Raw genomic sequence first — 14,977 nt, 5'->3', positions numbered from 1 at the left:
TATTGTCACATTATTTGATCTTATCAGGCAGTTTCACAGTGGATCGAAACATTTGCTTTACTATGTCTTAGGTTTATTGCTTTATAACTCTTAGCTTATGTTGTCACCTTATTGTTATCATCTCCTAGATTGTCCCTGTCTTCTGTATCTATTGGATTTGTTTTGTATTTACCCTGATACCAGACCTTAAGGCCTCTGTTTTGACCAGTGATTATAACTCAAAATAAATAATGAAAGTAGTAACCTTTTAAGAAAGAATGAAACACTATAAGAATTTGATAGAGACATCAAGTTGCAGATTCCTTACCCTAGAATTTCCCACAGGCGTCAGTCTGTATCCGGAGATTTTTCTCGAACAGTACCCCTGTGCGTAGTTAGGTGGTGTTGATCGGATTTGCACCTGCCTTTGATATCGTCCGCGCCAGATGGAACATCACAGGTCCTATATAGGCTCAATCTCGGCGTGCTGACGTCAGTTTTTTTTTCTTTCTATGCCAGCCACCCCTGATGCGGAGAGAGCTACCCCTCAGTCTTTTTTTGACTGGCCTTTTTTAACTGCTTTGCTGAATGTTTTTTTGTCTTGTATAACTCCTGGTGCATTGAGGACGTCATCTAGGAAGACAGGGTTCAAGCCCTGCGGATCCTGTCATCGGGCGATGTTGGTGACGGATCCTCATCTCGTGTGCCTTTGGTATTTGGAGCATGACCTGAAGTTGTGCTCAGAGTGTCTGGGCATGTATCCAAAGGCTTTGAGGAAGCGGTCCCAGAAGCTGATGGCTGCCTGACGCTCATCTCCATGCAAGTTGCAAGACGAGTTCACGTTCAAGCGGAAGGTCCCAGGAGCAGTCATGGAGTACTTCATCATTGTTGTCCCACTCCATGTCCTCTGGACAAATGGGTAAGTCTAGGCACAAGAAGAAGTTGAAGAAAGCAAAACTTTCTTCAACTTCACCTTTTCCATTCGCCAAGGAGGGAGCGTCGTCGTTCTAGGCCTCTATCTGAAGAGCCTGTATCTGGGCTGACTCCACACTTCCCCTTGTTTCTTGGATCCGGTGCAACCCATGCCCAATTAAGAGCTTTATGAGGCCATGCTCCTCATTTTTGGGCAGTCCGTCACAGTTGGATCGCCTTTAGGCCCCGTGGTGTTGGAAGGGGCCCCTTATGTTTCGCAACAGAGGCCTTGGCTGCTGCTCCGAGGGGCACCCATGGATCCATGCTTGAATCTGGGACAGCATCAGTCTTATCATCTCGACCTTCCCCGATGCCAACATGCCCGGCGCTGCCTATGCCCCCGGGCGGCGCAATCCCCATCCTCATTGCCGATTCCGGCACAGAGCTGGATGGGTGTCCTATGATGCCAACTGTGACGCCGACAGGAGCTGTGCCTCCTATGTCGAATCCTGAGCCTGTTTCTTATGAGCTAGGGTATGGTGAGGACTGGTAGGGGTTGCTGGACCCTTTAGAATACCAGCTCCAAGACTCTTTGGACCAGTGTGGGGACTCGGGTGAAGCAAGTGGATTGGACACCTTGCCAGATACTGGCATGCTTTGTCTTTCTGCTGTGGCTACGGAGGAGGGTGCTTCAAATTCTATGGTGGTGCATAGAGCAGCTGAGGTCCAGGACCTTGAGCTGCCTTCGGGGGCAGTCAGGACCAAACTCCTGACAGCGGTCCTTCAGCCTGGAGCTTCATCCTCCGAACCCTTGATCTCCTTCAATGAAGCCCTTAAAGATGTTCTCCTGGGTACCTGGTCCGAGCCCAGCACAGGGTTTCCTGTGAACAGGACAATTGCCTGTTGCCATCGCCCTGCTTCGGGCGACCCAAATTTCGTTACGCAACACTCCACCCCTGAGAGCTTGGTTATCCAAGCCTCCACTACCCATGGTCTGTTTCCTTCCACACCCCTGGATAGGGACTCCAAGAGGCTAGATACACTTTGCAGTTCGTGAACACCACGTGCCTTTTGAGCTCTTAGTCCCACACCCTGTTTGATACAGTTGCGCAAGTCCTGCCACAGGCCTCAGAGAAGGCCTGGGCTCTACTGTCCCAAGCAGTTGCTGATGGGAGAGATGCAGCAAAGTTCACGATCCGATGTGAACTGGAAACAGCTAACTCACTGGACAGAGAGGTTGCATCGACAGTGGCCCTTAGGCGCAAGGCCTGGTTGAGGACATCTGGCTTTTCGGGGGATGTCCAAGCTAATCTTACGGACATGCCCTTGGACGGCACCCGTCTCTTTGAAGAAACAACAAACTTGAGCGCTTCAAGGATTCTCGTGCCACAGCCAGGTCCTTGGGCCTCATGGCGGCCCCTCATTCCAGTCAGTCTGCTTTTCGCCCCTTTTGTGGCTAAGGAAGGGGTGTCCTACTGCGACCATCATTGTCCAGCTACCATGCTGCCTAGCCTCTGTGTGACCAGGGGCATGGGATCCACTGCTCTCGAGGATCAGGGAGCCAGCAGCGAGTCCATCGACACCCCCCCCCCCACCCCCCCACACACACACACACCTTTGCAGCTGCATCCAGACTTTCTTAGTCTGAGTCTGACTTATTCCCCCCCCCCCCAGAGGACCAGTCTGAGGCAGGATCTGCCATCACCTCCTCCATTGGCAGTCCATCACTTCAAATAGGTGGATTTTGCAGATAGTCCAAAGGGGCTACCCTTCCCCTTCAAGACTACACCCGCCATCCTTGCCACAATCCCACAGTTGGGTGACAGAGGATCACTTAGCAGTTTTCCGGGAGGAAGCTACGGCTCTCTTGGCAATAGTGAGGGTTCCAGTGTCAGAAGTAGGTTGTGGTTGCTATTCCCGCTACTTTCTGGTACCCAAAAAGGACAAGGGCCTCCGCCCTATCCTAGACCTTTGGTTCCTTAATCTCAGTTCAAAATGCTCACTCTGGCTCAGGTTTTATCTGCCCTGGACCCAGGAGACTGAATGGTAGCATCGGACTTGCAGGACACTTATTTCCATATTCCCGTCCTGCCTGCTCACTGACGTTACTTGCGGTTCACAGTGGGCCACAAGCCTTTTGGTTCCCTGTGCTCCCCTTTGGTCTTACCAGCACCACTCCGGTGTTTACCAACATGATGGCAGGTGGTCACAGCTCATCTGCGCAAGTCAGGGGTTTCAGTCTTCCGCTACCTCGACGACTGGCTGTTGAAGGCGGGCCTGTTCCAGGCTGTCATCTCCCACCTCCAGGCTACAGCAGATCTCCTGCATTTGCCGGAGTTCACTATAAACGTGCCGAAGTAACACCTGACACCCTCTCAGACGCTCCCTTTCATCAGAGCTGTTCTGGACACTGTGCAGTTTCAGGCTTATCCTCCTGAGCCGCAAATCCAGGATATTCAGGCTATCATACCAGTGTCTCAGCCTCTATCCTGGATTTCGGTGAGAATGAGTCTGAGGCTTCTGGGCCTCATGGCCTCCTGCATCCTGTTGGCGAATCATGCCAGGTGGCATATGCAGCTATGCAGTGGGACTTGAAGTTCCAGTGGGCACTTCATCAGGGGAATCTCTCCGACATGGTCCAGATCTCGGAGGCAACTGTGCAAGATCTGCAGTGGTGGCTGATGAACTGCAGTTGGGTCAGAGGCAGATACCTCTCCTTTCCTCAATCAGACCTGACAGTAGATGAGTCACTGCTGGGCTGGGGCAGCCATCTGGAAGAGACGGAGATCAGAGATATCTGGTCTCTGGCGGAATCCAGACTCCACATCAACCTGTTAGAGCCCTAGGAGATCAGGCTAGCACCACCACCCTGTTGTACTGCAACAAGCCGGGCAGGGTGGAGTCGTGGACCCTTTGTCAGGAGGCTCTGCGCCTCTGGACATAGCTGAAACAGGGCATATCCCCGGTGATTCAACATCTGGCATGCTTTCTGAACGCCAGAGCAGACAAATTCAGCCGACAGTCCCTAGTCGATCACGAATGGCGTCTCCTTCCGGAGGAGACGCAAGGTCTCTTTCAGCAGTGGGGAAAGCCATGGTTAGATCTGTTCGCCTCCGCAGAGAACGTGCAATGTCTGCATTGTAGTGCCCTGGAGTTTCCAAGGTGGCAATTACTTAATGACGCTATTTGTCAAGTGGAACTCAGGCCTCCTGTACACCTTTCTGCCCATACCAATTCTGTCCAGAGTTCTGAAGACGATCAAGAAAGACCGGGCTCAAGTAATTCTTGTGATTCCAGATTGGGCACAGAGAGTCTGGTATCCCGAGCTACTGAGCATGGCCGTTGATCCTCCAATCAGACGGGCCCTTCAGGAGGATTTTCTGTTGCAGCAGCAGGGAAGGCTTCTCCACTTGAACCTGTCAATCCTCCGCCTTCTTACACGGAGATTGAGCAGCGACAGCTGGCAGTTTTTGACCTTCCCCATGAAATCTATGACATAATCTTCACAGCTTTGCTTCCCTCCACCAAAATGGTATATGCTTGCTGGAATAAATTTGTGCACAGACAAGTCTGTCGACCTCTCTGGCCCTTTCTCTGAGGTCCTGTTGTTTATCCTTTCTCTGGCCCAGCAAGGCTCTGCTGTGGGCACTCCAAAAGGTAATTTTTCTGCTATCTCTGCATTTTGTAAATTACCTGATCAACCTTCTTCGTTTAAGTCTCCTATTGTTAATAGGTTCCTTAAGGGCCTTACCGTTATGTTTTCTCCATCCCCATTCATTATGTCCCCAGTGGGATTTTAATTTGGTTCTGACATTCTTAATGCACACTTCTTTTGAGCCTCTCAATTGTCCTCTCATTCTTCTAACATTAAAAACAGCCTTCCCTGGCCATTACATTTGCCCCAAGGTGAGTGAGCTGAAGGCATTGTCATCTAAGCCACCCTATCTTTCCATCTATCCTGACAAGTTGGTGCTTTGCACTAGGGCTTCTGTAGGAGGTTGGCCCTCTATGTAATGTGCAAAGCTAGGCACACTAGGTAGGGGGTCCAGGCAACCACACATTGGTTATTAGAGGTAAAAATTAGATCACCTAATGCTCTACTTTTTATGACAGTTTTTATGATAGTTTGGTCGGACAGTTAGGCCAAACTTGGATAAGTGCAAAGTGCATTTGTTGTACTCACAGTATCAGTTCTGCAACTCACACAGTCGAAGGAATAATTTGAGACCAATTTATAAAAATACTTCAGATTTGTATATCATTTTTAAGATCAAGATTGTCAAAATTGGTTAAGTGCTTTTGGAGAAAAGGATTTTTGAAGTTTAATAAAAATAGTCTTTTTGTGTGTAACTATGCAGCATAGGAATGAATGAAAAGTCACAGTTAAAATTACATATAAAATGACAGAGTTGCTTTACCAAGTTCTTCTTTTGCAAGTTGGTGGTGGTCATCAGTGGGCACACTATGCCCGCTGGAGAAGTTCTGGTGGCTCCGGGTTCTGGCGGGAGCAGCAGGGAAAAGTCTCTGGAGCTGGTGCCGGGCCACTGCAGGAGGCCACTTGGAGAAGGTCTGTGCAGGTAAGTTGGTAAGTTTAGAGATGATTCCTTGGAGTACCCTTGGAGTGTCGAGGTCGCAAGGTGTGAGGGACCCTTAGGGCACAGCAGGTTCTTCATTGCAGGGCACAGGGCGGCTGGCTGTAGAGCGAATGTGTGAGCCTGGAGCTGTGCGCAAAGATGCCCTTTGGATCTGGAGGTAAGTCACAGCAGAGTGGGGGTGAGGTCCAGAGTGTTCCTGTAGTCCAGCGATTGGGGCTTCCTCATGGTCCTTTTTCAGTCCCAGGTGGACTGGTTTTCTTGATGTCTGACGTCAGCTGACCAGAACCTAGGGTATTGGTATGGTTCGGCCACTGGAGGGCGCAGTGCCACCAAACTTGGCACACTTGCAGGGTTTGTCCTCGTGGTCATTGGTGTCATTGGGTCCGGCTGCGGATTCCACTTCGGGAGTTAGCAGCTAGTCAGTGAAGTGACCCTCACTGGGATGCTGGTTTTTCTTCTTTGTTGCAGAGTGGCGCCTCCACTCTGGAGGGAGTTCTTGGGCGATTGGCAAAGCCTGGAGGTCCTCTGAGGTTCTTGAGGTCAGTCCAATTGTCCTGCAGCTCCTCAGCGACGATTGTCAGGTCCTGGGTGCAAGAGGCAGGGTTTGGCACCTTGTCTTTGTGCAGCAGGTCCACTGTTCTCTCGTCTTGGATCTTCTTTGTGCTGGTCTTTTGTGTCCTTCAAATTTGATTTCTTGGTTGAGGGATGCCCACTAAATACTGAGTTTAGTGGGCGTTTTAGAGGGTACCTGGTAGTGTCCAGTGTGACCCTCACCTTTGGGTGGCTACACCCACTAGAGTGACAACATCCAGTTGTAAGGGTCACTTCCCTATCCCTGACTCGCTAGTTTCTTTCCATCTAAGATGGAGGAAAATTAAATGGAGTGTCCACCTCACAGGCAACACCTTAGGGATGGTGCATGCCAGGTGGGGCCACTCCTTCTACCCTTTGTGTGGTTTCTCACCTTTGCTCCTACCAAAAATGGGGGTTTGCAGAGGGGTTGACCATCTGCTGCTAGTAGCAGGCCTGGGGGTCGAATTTCAAAGGCGGTAAGCCCTTTGAAGCTCACCGCCAGGGCAGTGCACATTCCTAAGGGAGGGGGTGTTAGCACCTTCACCCAGGAAGGGCATTGTTTTACAAACCAGAGAGACAGGGCTCTCCCCAAGGTTTGTAGATTGGGTGTCTTGAGGTAGAAGGGTGGATAGAACCAGTCATCAGCTATGCCAGGGTAGTTAGCTCTTGTAGGGGGCACCTCTAAGGTGACCCCTTGGTACATTTAGGGATAAATCCAATACTGGTACCAGTTTGGATTTATTATTCTGAGTTGTTTGATACCAAACAAACCAGGGTTCAGAGTGACCATCATGTAGCTGGGAAACTCATGTTGACCAGTGCCCAGCACATGTAAAAAAAAAAAAAAGGCTGCTCTGTTCACTCACTGTGTCCCAGGATTGGCAAGGACACAGTGAGGGCATATTGCTCATGCAGCTATGCCCTTACATATAATATGGTGCACCCTGCCTTAGGGTTGTAAGACCTACCAGCGGGGTGTTTTGCCCATAGTAAATGCAGTGTATGATGGACAGGGCAAACAGACAATGTGCCATGTTGAGTTTGTGATTTAGGTTTGCACCAAGACACTCAGCCTGCAGTGGCAATGCTGGATGCATCTGGATGCATGGCCCTAGATATCAAGGTATCAAGTCATTATCCAAAAAGAGATTGACGTATTCAATTGGCGAAAAATTGGCTGTGTCGACTTAACATCCAGCATCACCAGTGATAGGCAGAATTTGGGGCTGAACTAAATTGGGGGAGCTGCCAAAAGAGCACTCTGTCTGTGCTTGCCGCTACACATGCCTGCTCTCTGGGCTGTTATAACCTGCTAAGCCTCCCCTCTGCACAGACTATGCTTGCGAAGGGACAGCATGACTGCTATCGTGTCCATCAGAATCATTGGAAAATGAGTCATCCGATGGGACTTCACCGGCTGAAAAATCACTTCCAGATTCTGCTCCATTTTCCTCTCCCTTAGATGCTGTTTCAGTATCTGCTGTCTCAGCCTCTGATCCTGCCTCAAAGCTGCCCTCCATAACCTGAGTTAGCGCCTGGGCAGCAGTCATCCACTGAGCCACCATCTCTGCTGCTGGCTAAAATAGTCCTTCTAAAACACTGTCCTATGTTGAAGACAGATTTGTTGTTCGAAAACAGTTGGTGGGCGTGTGCAACAGTAAATAAAGAGAAAGTGACCTTACCTTATCTTCTTTCCTAAATAAGCAGCTTCTCCAAAAACACTAAAAAAAAAAAAAGAAAAAGAAACAAAATCACTTCAACTGGCCACATACCCAGTATCAGCAAACTTAACATCGCTTATGCAGAACTTTTTTGTTGGGGGAGCTGCTGGACATTTGCCAGTATAAAAGTAATTACCCAAAGCTATAAATCTACCTTTGATCTCATGATCAATGATACAGTATACATGCCCCTCCCAGAGGAGGTTATATATATATTATGCCCACGGGGCGAGGAGGGCTGGCCGCCCCACTTCAAGTCTCTGGTGCCTAGTGGGGTTTCCTTGCTACGGGTCATAGCACTGCTGCGGTCCATAGCCACAAAAAAGTTTCAGGAAGATCTAATTCGGAAGGGTGAGACTCTTCCCTTTCTAATGAGGCCTCCCTAAAATGTTGGGAGGCGTTTTGGGGCGTTTCTTTCCCCACCGTAGTGGAGAGCGGGCTTACCTGCTTATTTCTCTGCTCCGGTGGGTAAAATTGGGACATCAGCCTGCAATGCAGCGCGCTGATGTCACAGATGGGTGGGCGAGGAAAGCCAAGGAAGCAATTCTGCATCTCCCCCAGCTTTTTTTTTTTTCTTCCTTTTTTGAAGGAATCCTAGCACTTGAGGATCCATTTAAGCCTGGGGAGGATGTGCTGGTGTAGGTTATTGACTGACACTCACTCAAGGGGTTACGAATGTCTTGAAGCAGTATTACAAAGTAATTGGTGTCAGGTTAGGGACCTCCACAGACTAAGGCCCTCATTACATCCCTGGCAGTCAGTGATAAAGCGGCGGTAATACCGCTAACAGGCCGGCGGTCCAAAAAATGGAATCACAACCATGGCGGAAACCGCCAACACAGACAGCCACTTAAACACTCTGACTGCCACGGCGGTAGCAACAAACACCACGGCAGACACTGCCAACAGACAGGCGGAACACAATGTACAGCCCACACTATTACAAGGCACCAATCCGCCAGCTTTTCCGGAGCGGTACCAACGCCATCAAAAGCACGGCGGAAACAGTCTTTGGAAGGGAAACCACTCACCACTTGATACTCAACGAAGAACCAGGACGCCATGGAGCCCGAGTTACAGGTCCTGCCCATGTTGCTGTATCTATTAATACACCATGAAGTGGAAAGAAGGCGACGACGATGGTGAGTACTACACCTAGCACACAGGGGAGCGGAGGAGGGAAAAGACAGTGACACACACGTGCAAAACGCAACACCTCCACCCCCCACCCACAACAACACACGCACACACACATATCCAATAACATCACAGATACACCCCTTCACCCCCTGAAAGAACGCAAGGACCAAACGAAATGAGTTTAACTAGTGTAATATTGGAACAATCAGATAGATCAAGAGAAGAGCAAATAATCAGTATACACAAATATTTACAGCAAGTAAGTCAGGCGAAGAAGGTGGTGGATGCCAGAGAGTGCTTGCACATCTGCAAAGCGTATGTCAATAGTGAAATCCGAGCGAAGTCATAAAATTTAAACAATATGGTGTTGGGTGCCAGGCTAGCCCTAACACCTGCCACCACAGGTGTCGGAGGGCCACACACTGAAGAGTGGGTGGTTGCCTAAATATTGAAAGAAGAGTGGCCAGGGCACACCAATAGCATGAATCCTGATCCTGATAATGTTCAAGAATAAGTAGAATTGATTTCTCCCAAGGACTCATGACTACCAGCAGCTTGATCTATGTACCTTTCGTGTTTACATATAATGTTTTATATACATCTGAAGGTACCTTACCCCCTTTCAATTACTACTTTCTTCTTTCTTTACTCTTTTTTCTTCACACTATTTATAGATCTTCTATCCACATCACAACACACTTCGCATCCCCCCTTGTTTCTTCACCACTAAGATTCAATGTTTTCTCAAAAAACATTTCAAGCAAATGCACTGTATCACACTGTGTAGACACGTTTATGACAATCTCACCTCGCATGATGTTGCTGTTTTATTCCACTCTAGACTGACTTGTTTGCCTTTTTCTTCTGGAACGTGATTCAATTAGTCACCTATAAGATCTATTGAGGCATTCACACTACATTCTGGTCGTCACATTAACGATACGCATCCCTGCACCTAATTCACACAATTCTATTGCACCTTCGCTCGGATTGTTCTCTTTACCTCTGTACAAAGAATTTTAGACGTTGTGAAGTCACCTTGCGCAATTATACTATACCGACATGTATGTATTTTTCATCTATGTTTCCACAGCCTTGACAAAGTCTTGAAGACGAAACACGTGTTGGCTGTTTTGCTGTATGGACTTATTGTTACATTCGAACATCCTATTGTAACTTTGACCATTTATCCCCCTCTGGCTGCTCTGGACACATGGTCATTTTGTACAACGCAGTCTTTTGATTGAGATTTCTACTTTCTACCTGCACTTACAATAAATATCTACTCATCATCGTCCAAGAACGAACTTTCTACTTATTCTTGAACATTATCAGGATCAGGATTCATGCTATTGGTGTGCCCTGGCCACTCTTCTTTCAATATTTACAGCAAGTACACAAGTCCGTACACTGTCCCATGAAATCTCCGTGGACCAGTGGTCCCAAAAAGCATGGGCGAAGCCCACACATGACACCTGCCTCAAAATGGAGAGAACACTGCAGGGGCATCAGGTAAAAAAAAAAAAACAGGCACATCAGGGGAAGGGGAGTGTGGGCACCTCAGCCGGATGATGGTACAATGCCACTGCTCCTTGAGGGGGCTCCATGCCCACTGCCTGGTCCTGGGGAGTGCAAAGCCACAGTCTCTCGTCTCAAGTGGGTGGTTTGCCTGCTGCTTGGTCCTGGGGAGTGCAAAGCCACAGTCTCACAAGTCTCTCAAGTGGGTTCACTGCCCACTGCTTGGTCCTGGGGAGTGCAAATCCACAGTCTCTCAAGTGGGTGGTTTGCCCATTGCTTGGTCCTGGGGAGTGTAAAGCCACAGTCTTTCCAGTGGGTGGTTTGCCCACTGCTTGGTCCTGAGGAGTTCAAAGCCACAGTCTCTCAAGTGGGTAGCTTCTCCCACTGGTTCTGGAGGGGGCTTTGTGCCCAGAGTGCTTCATCCTGCCAAGGACTGTGTTAGTGGATGCATTTCTCCACTGGTTCTGGAGGGGGCTTTGTGCCCAGAGTGCTTCATCCTGCCAAGGACTGGGTTAGTGGATGCTACTCTCCACTGGTTCTGGAGGGGGCTTTGTGCCCAGTGATGCTGCACCTGGGGTGAGGCATGTTGACTTCGTCTCACTTGGGTGTCACAGCCACGCGATGTACTTGGAACAGGTAGCATGATACTCCATGGAGGCAGACCCACACTCCATCCTGCGATGACTAAGGCTGCCAATTGCTGGTTCGTGTCAGTGCTTGAGGTGGTGTCTCAAGTGGCGTGTCCAGGGTCCAGGACGTCACCTGCAGAATCTGAGGGCTGCACACTGGGGATGGGGCTGACGTCCGACAGAGTGGAATCGGCTGTGCACGTGGCGATGCTGATGGTGCAGGCGGCGGAGATGCTGTCAGTGCTGGCCGTGGTGCAAGTGACTGTTGGGGTGGATGGAGACACCATACCGTCTCCGGCAGCCTCGGATGGCTGATCTGTGGGGAGGATGCTGCAGACTGACGTGGCAGCGGTGGTTCAGGTGGCGGTGGTGACTGTGGTGCATGTGGCTGCCATCCCTGATGATTTGGTGGTCACCAGCCCCTTACCAGGTGACATCGTGCCCAGAGGTGATGTGCCCTTTGGCTTGTGGCCCTTCCCCTTCTTGACAGTCGCTGCAGAGACCTTGGCAGTGTCCACTCTGTGTTTGTGCAAGGCCTTGCTGGGTGGGTGGTGTGACTGTCCCCTGCTGGAAGATGGTCCCTTTTTGAGCTTTGCAGGTGGTGGAATAGAGTGGTCCTTCTTTTCTGTTAGTGGCACACTGGCAGCGCTGACAGGTGCCCCCTTTGACCGTACTGGAGTAGCAGGGACCACAGCGGATGCAGATTTGGTGGCTGAGGTGCTGGGCTGGAATCCAGACATCCCGGCCCTAGGAGAAGGATGGGGGGGGAGGTGTAGGGAAGAGGTTCATGTTAGCTAGGAAAAGTTTTTTTGACACACTGGGTCGGGAAGATGGAGGGGGTGTGGGAGTGGAGGAAGAGGTAGTGGTTGTAGGAGGTGTACGTCTGCTGAGTTTGGGTGAAGGTGCATGGGTTGGAGGTGTTGTGAGGTGGATGGGAGTTAAGTGGGTGTGTGCCTGCGTTTGTGTACTTTGGGAGGAGGGTTCACAGACACACTGGGAGAGGACACGGGACGTGTGAATGGTAGTGGGGGGTGAATGCACGTGAGCGGTGTGTAGTGATGGGCGTGCTGGTGATGGAGGTAGTGGCTGATGATGTAGTGCATGCAGGTGTGAGTGGAGACGAGACTGGGAGGGAGGTGGAGGAGTGGGACACAGTGGAGGCAGTGGATGTTGGTGTGTCTGCATGGGTATGGTGCTTGTTTGAGTGCCTGTGGGGTGTGTGGTGCTTATGTTTGCCAGAGCTTCCCTTGTGTGTTGATGTGTGTGCATGCTGGTCTGACGGTGTGCTTGGGATAGGCTGAGGTAGAGGGGATTGGGTCTGGGTAGTGGAAGTTGGAGGGGGGAGGCTGGACACAGGGACAATGACTGCCATCAGTGCTGAGGCCAGAGCCTGAAATGCTCTCTGTTGGGCCGCCACGCCAGAATGAATGCCCTCCAGGTATGCATTTGTTTGCGGCAAATGCCTCTCGATACCCTGGATGGCATTCAGAATGGTTGACTGCCCAACAGTGAGGGATCTCAGGAGGTCAATAGCTTCCTCACTGAGGGCAGCAGGGCTGACTGGGGCAGGGCCTGAGGTGCTTGGGGCAAAAGAGATGCCCACCCTCCTGGGTGAGCGGGCACGGGAAACATGCTGAGGGGGTGCTGGGAGGGCGGTGCTGGTATGGGGGTGGCAGCTGTACCTGTTGTTGTAGTGGGCACAGAGGTGCCCGCCACCGCAAGGGAGCTCCCATCAGAGGAGGAGTCGCTGTCGCTGGTGTCCCCGTCGTGGAGCTCCCCTCGCCCTCCGTCCCACTGATGCCTTCACCCTCTGTGGATTCACCCTCCTGGGCCATGTGGGATGCAGCTCCCTCCGTCTCCGGAGCCTCTGCTCCTCTGCCAGATGATCCTAATGCACACCAGGACAGGGATACATGTGGTCAATGCCAGCAACACCACTACCGTTGGCGGACATAACACAGAGGGAGCAGCCCTATGCACTAGGCCATGCACTAGCAGTTATTAGGAAAATCACCTGCCCATGGGGAACTATGCCTAACACCATTTGCTGCACACCTGGAACCCACAGGAGCCTGACTAGTTGTAGATGTCCTCTAACACTATTGGGGTTGGAGTGCCTCAGAGCCTGCCCAACAAGGGACCTACCCTGCCATGTTTGCCTGGCCTAGGGGAACCCACAGCCCACATCCCCCACCCAGACACCTCGTAAAGCACGCAGAGTCAGCTGAATGAGACTGTACTCACCCCCTTGTGGCTGCTGCTGTGATGCCCTCAAGTGCCCATCCAACTCTGGATATGCCACTGCCAGGATCCGGAACATCAGGGGGGGTCATGGTGTGACGGGCATCCCTTCCACTTTGGGAGGCCATCCCCAGCTGGGCTTCCGCCGCCGTCTTGCTACAGCAGCGCAGGTCCTCCAATCTCTTGCGGCAGTGGGTGCTCTGTCTATGATAGACCCCCAGGGTCCGCACTTCCTTGGGGATGGCATGCCAAATACCCTTCTTCTGGTGGGCGCTGGCTTAGAGGAAAGGTACAGGATGAAAGGACATTACTCTCCCGTCCGGGCCTTCATACTCATTGCCCACCAGTTCCCACACATGCCCTGACGCACATACACTCACCATCCTCACATGCAGGCCTCAGCCCCCCCCCCCCCACATATATCTTCCATCCACACCACTTCATGCATTCATGGCCCACGCATCATGCTCACAGTGTACTCACCTGTTTGTCTGGAGGACCGTAGAGTAGCGTGTACTGGGGGAGGACCCCATCTCCCAGTTTGTCCAACTCCTCTGCGGTGGGCAGGTGCCCTTTCCCCAGACACATGAGCCATTGTCGCTTCCAGACTGAGGTCACAGCAGCACTTGCAGTGTAGGTCCTCTCCTGTGGAAGGTCAGTTATTAAGTGAGTGGACAGATAGAAAATGGCGGTCACGTCTGCGGCGGTACGTACCGTCACCGCCGGCGTACATCATCATTGGCTCCTGTAACCCATAGGGCCCAATGATAACCAATGCTAAATTGCGCTGCAGTCTTCGACCCCCTACCGCGACACTGCACAACGCCAGTGCAGTTACCTCATTTCCCCTTGTCCCTCCTTACAGGTCAGGCAGATGCCATTTCAGGGGGGCACATGGCATGGCATCTAACTGCATCACAACACATTTTTGCAGAAATACGGACAAACTACGCCACACACGGATTTACTCACATTACTGCAAAAACACTTGTGCAACCTATGTGGTACATGACCCTCTGCTTACCATTCTCCTCCATCGGGCACATCCACTGGGGCAGATGATGAGATGGCGTCCGGTGTACAGCGCCCTTGTGGACCTGTCGACAATGGAAGACAGACACCTCATTATCACCTACAGACTTGATCGTTCCACAATCCAAGAACTGTGTGCCCAATTGGAGCCAGACCTGATGTCAGCTATCCGCTATCCCACAGGAAACACCCCTCCCTCCCCCCCCCCCCCCCCCCCCCCCCGGTCCTGTCGGTGCTCCATTTCCTGGCAAGTGGCTCATTTCAAACTACAGTGGCCATGGCATCAGGGATGTCTCAGCCAATGTTTTCTAATGCGTTGACCAGAGTGTTGTCAGCCCTGCTGAAATACATGCGCAGCTACATCGTGTTCCCCCAGGTTGAGGATTTGCCCACAGTGAAAGCTGACTTCTATGCCATGGGACATATCCCCAACATAATTGGTACCATTGATGGTACACATGTGGCATTTGTTCTGCCCCCACAGAAACGAACAGGTGTACAGAAATCGAAAAAGCTACCATTCTATGAATGTGCAGATGGTGTGTTTGGAAGACCAGTACATCTCTCATGTGAATGCCAAGTATCCTGGCTCTGTGCATGACGCTTACATTTTGAGGAATAGCAGTATCCCTTATGT

The 14,977-nt window shown here is 50.9% G+C and overlaps 1 protein-coding gene across 11 annotated transcripts in view; it reads left to right on the top strand.

Moving 5' to 3' along the window:
- LOC138268241 (butyrophilin subfamily 3 member A1-like) overlaps positions 1-14,977 on the top strand; it is a 330,155-nt gene that overhangs the window by 251,867 nt on the left and 63,311 nt on the right. The window lies entirely within an intron of this gene.

The sequence above is a fragment of the Pleurodeles waltl genome, chromosome 12, assembly GCF_031143425.1.
Source record: "Pleurodeles waltl isolate 20211129_DDA chromosome 12, aPleWal1.hap1.20221129, whole genome shotgun sequence".
Lineage (NCBI taxonomy): Eukaryota > Metazoa > Chordata > Amphibia > Caudata > Salamandridae > Pleurodeles > Pleurodeles waltl.
This window is presented reverse-complemented; position numbering and strand designations above follow the sequence as displayed.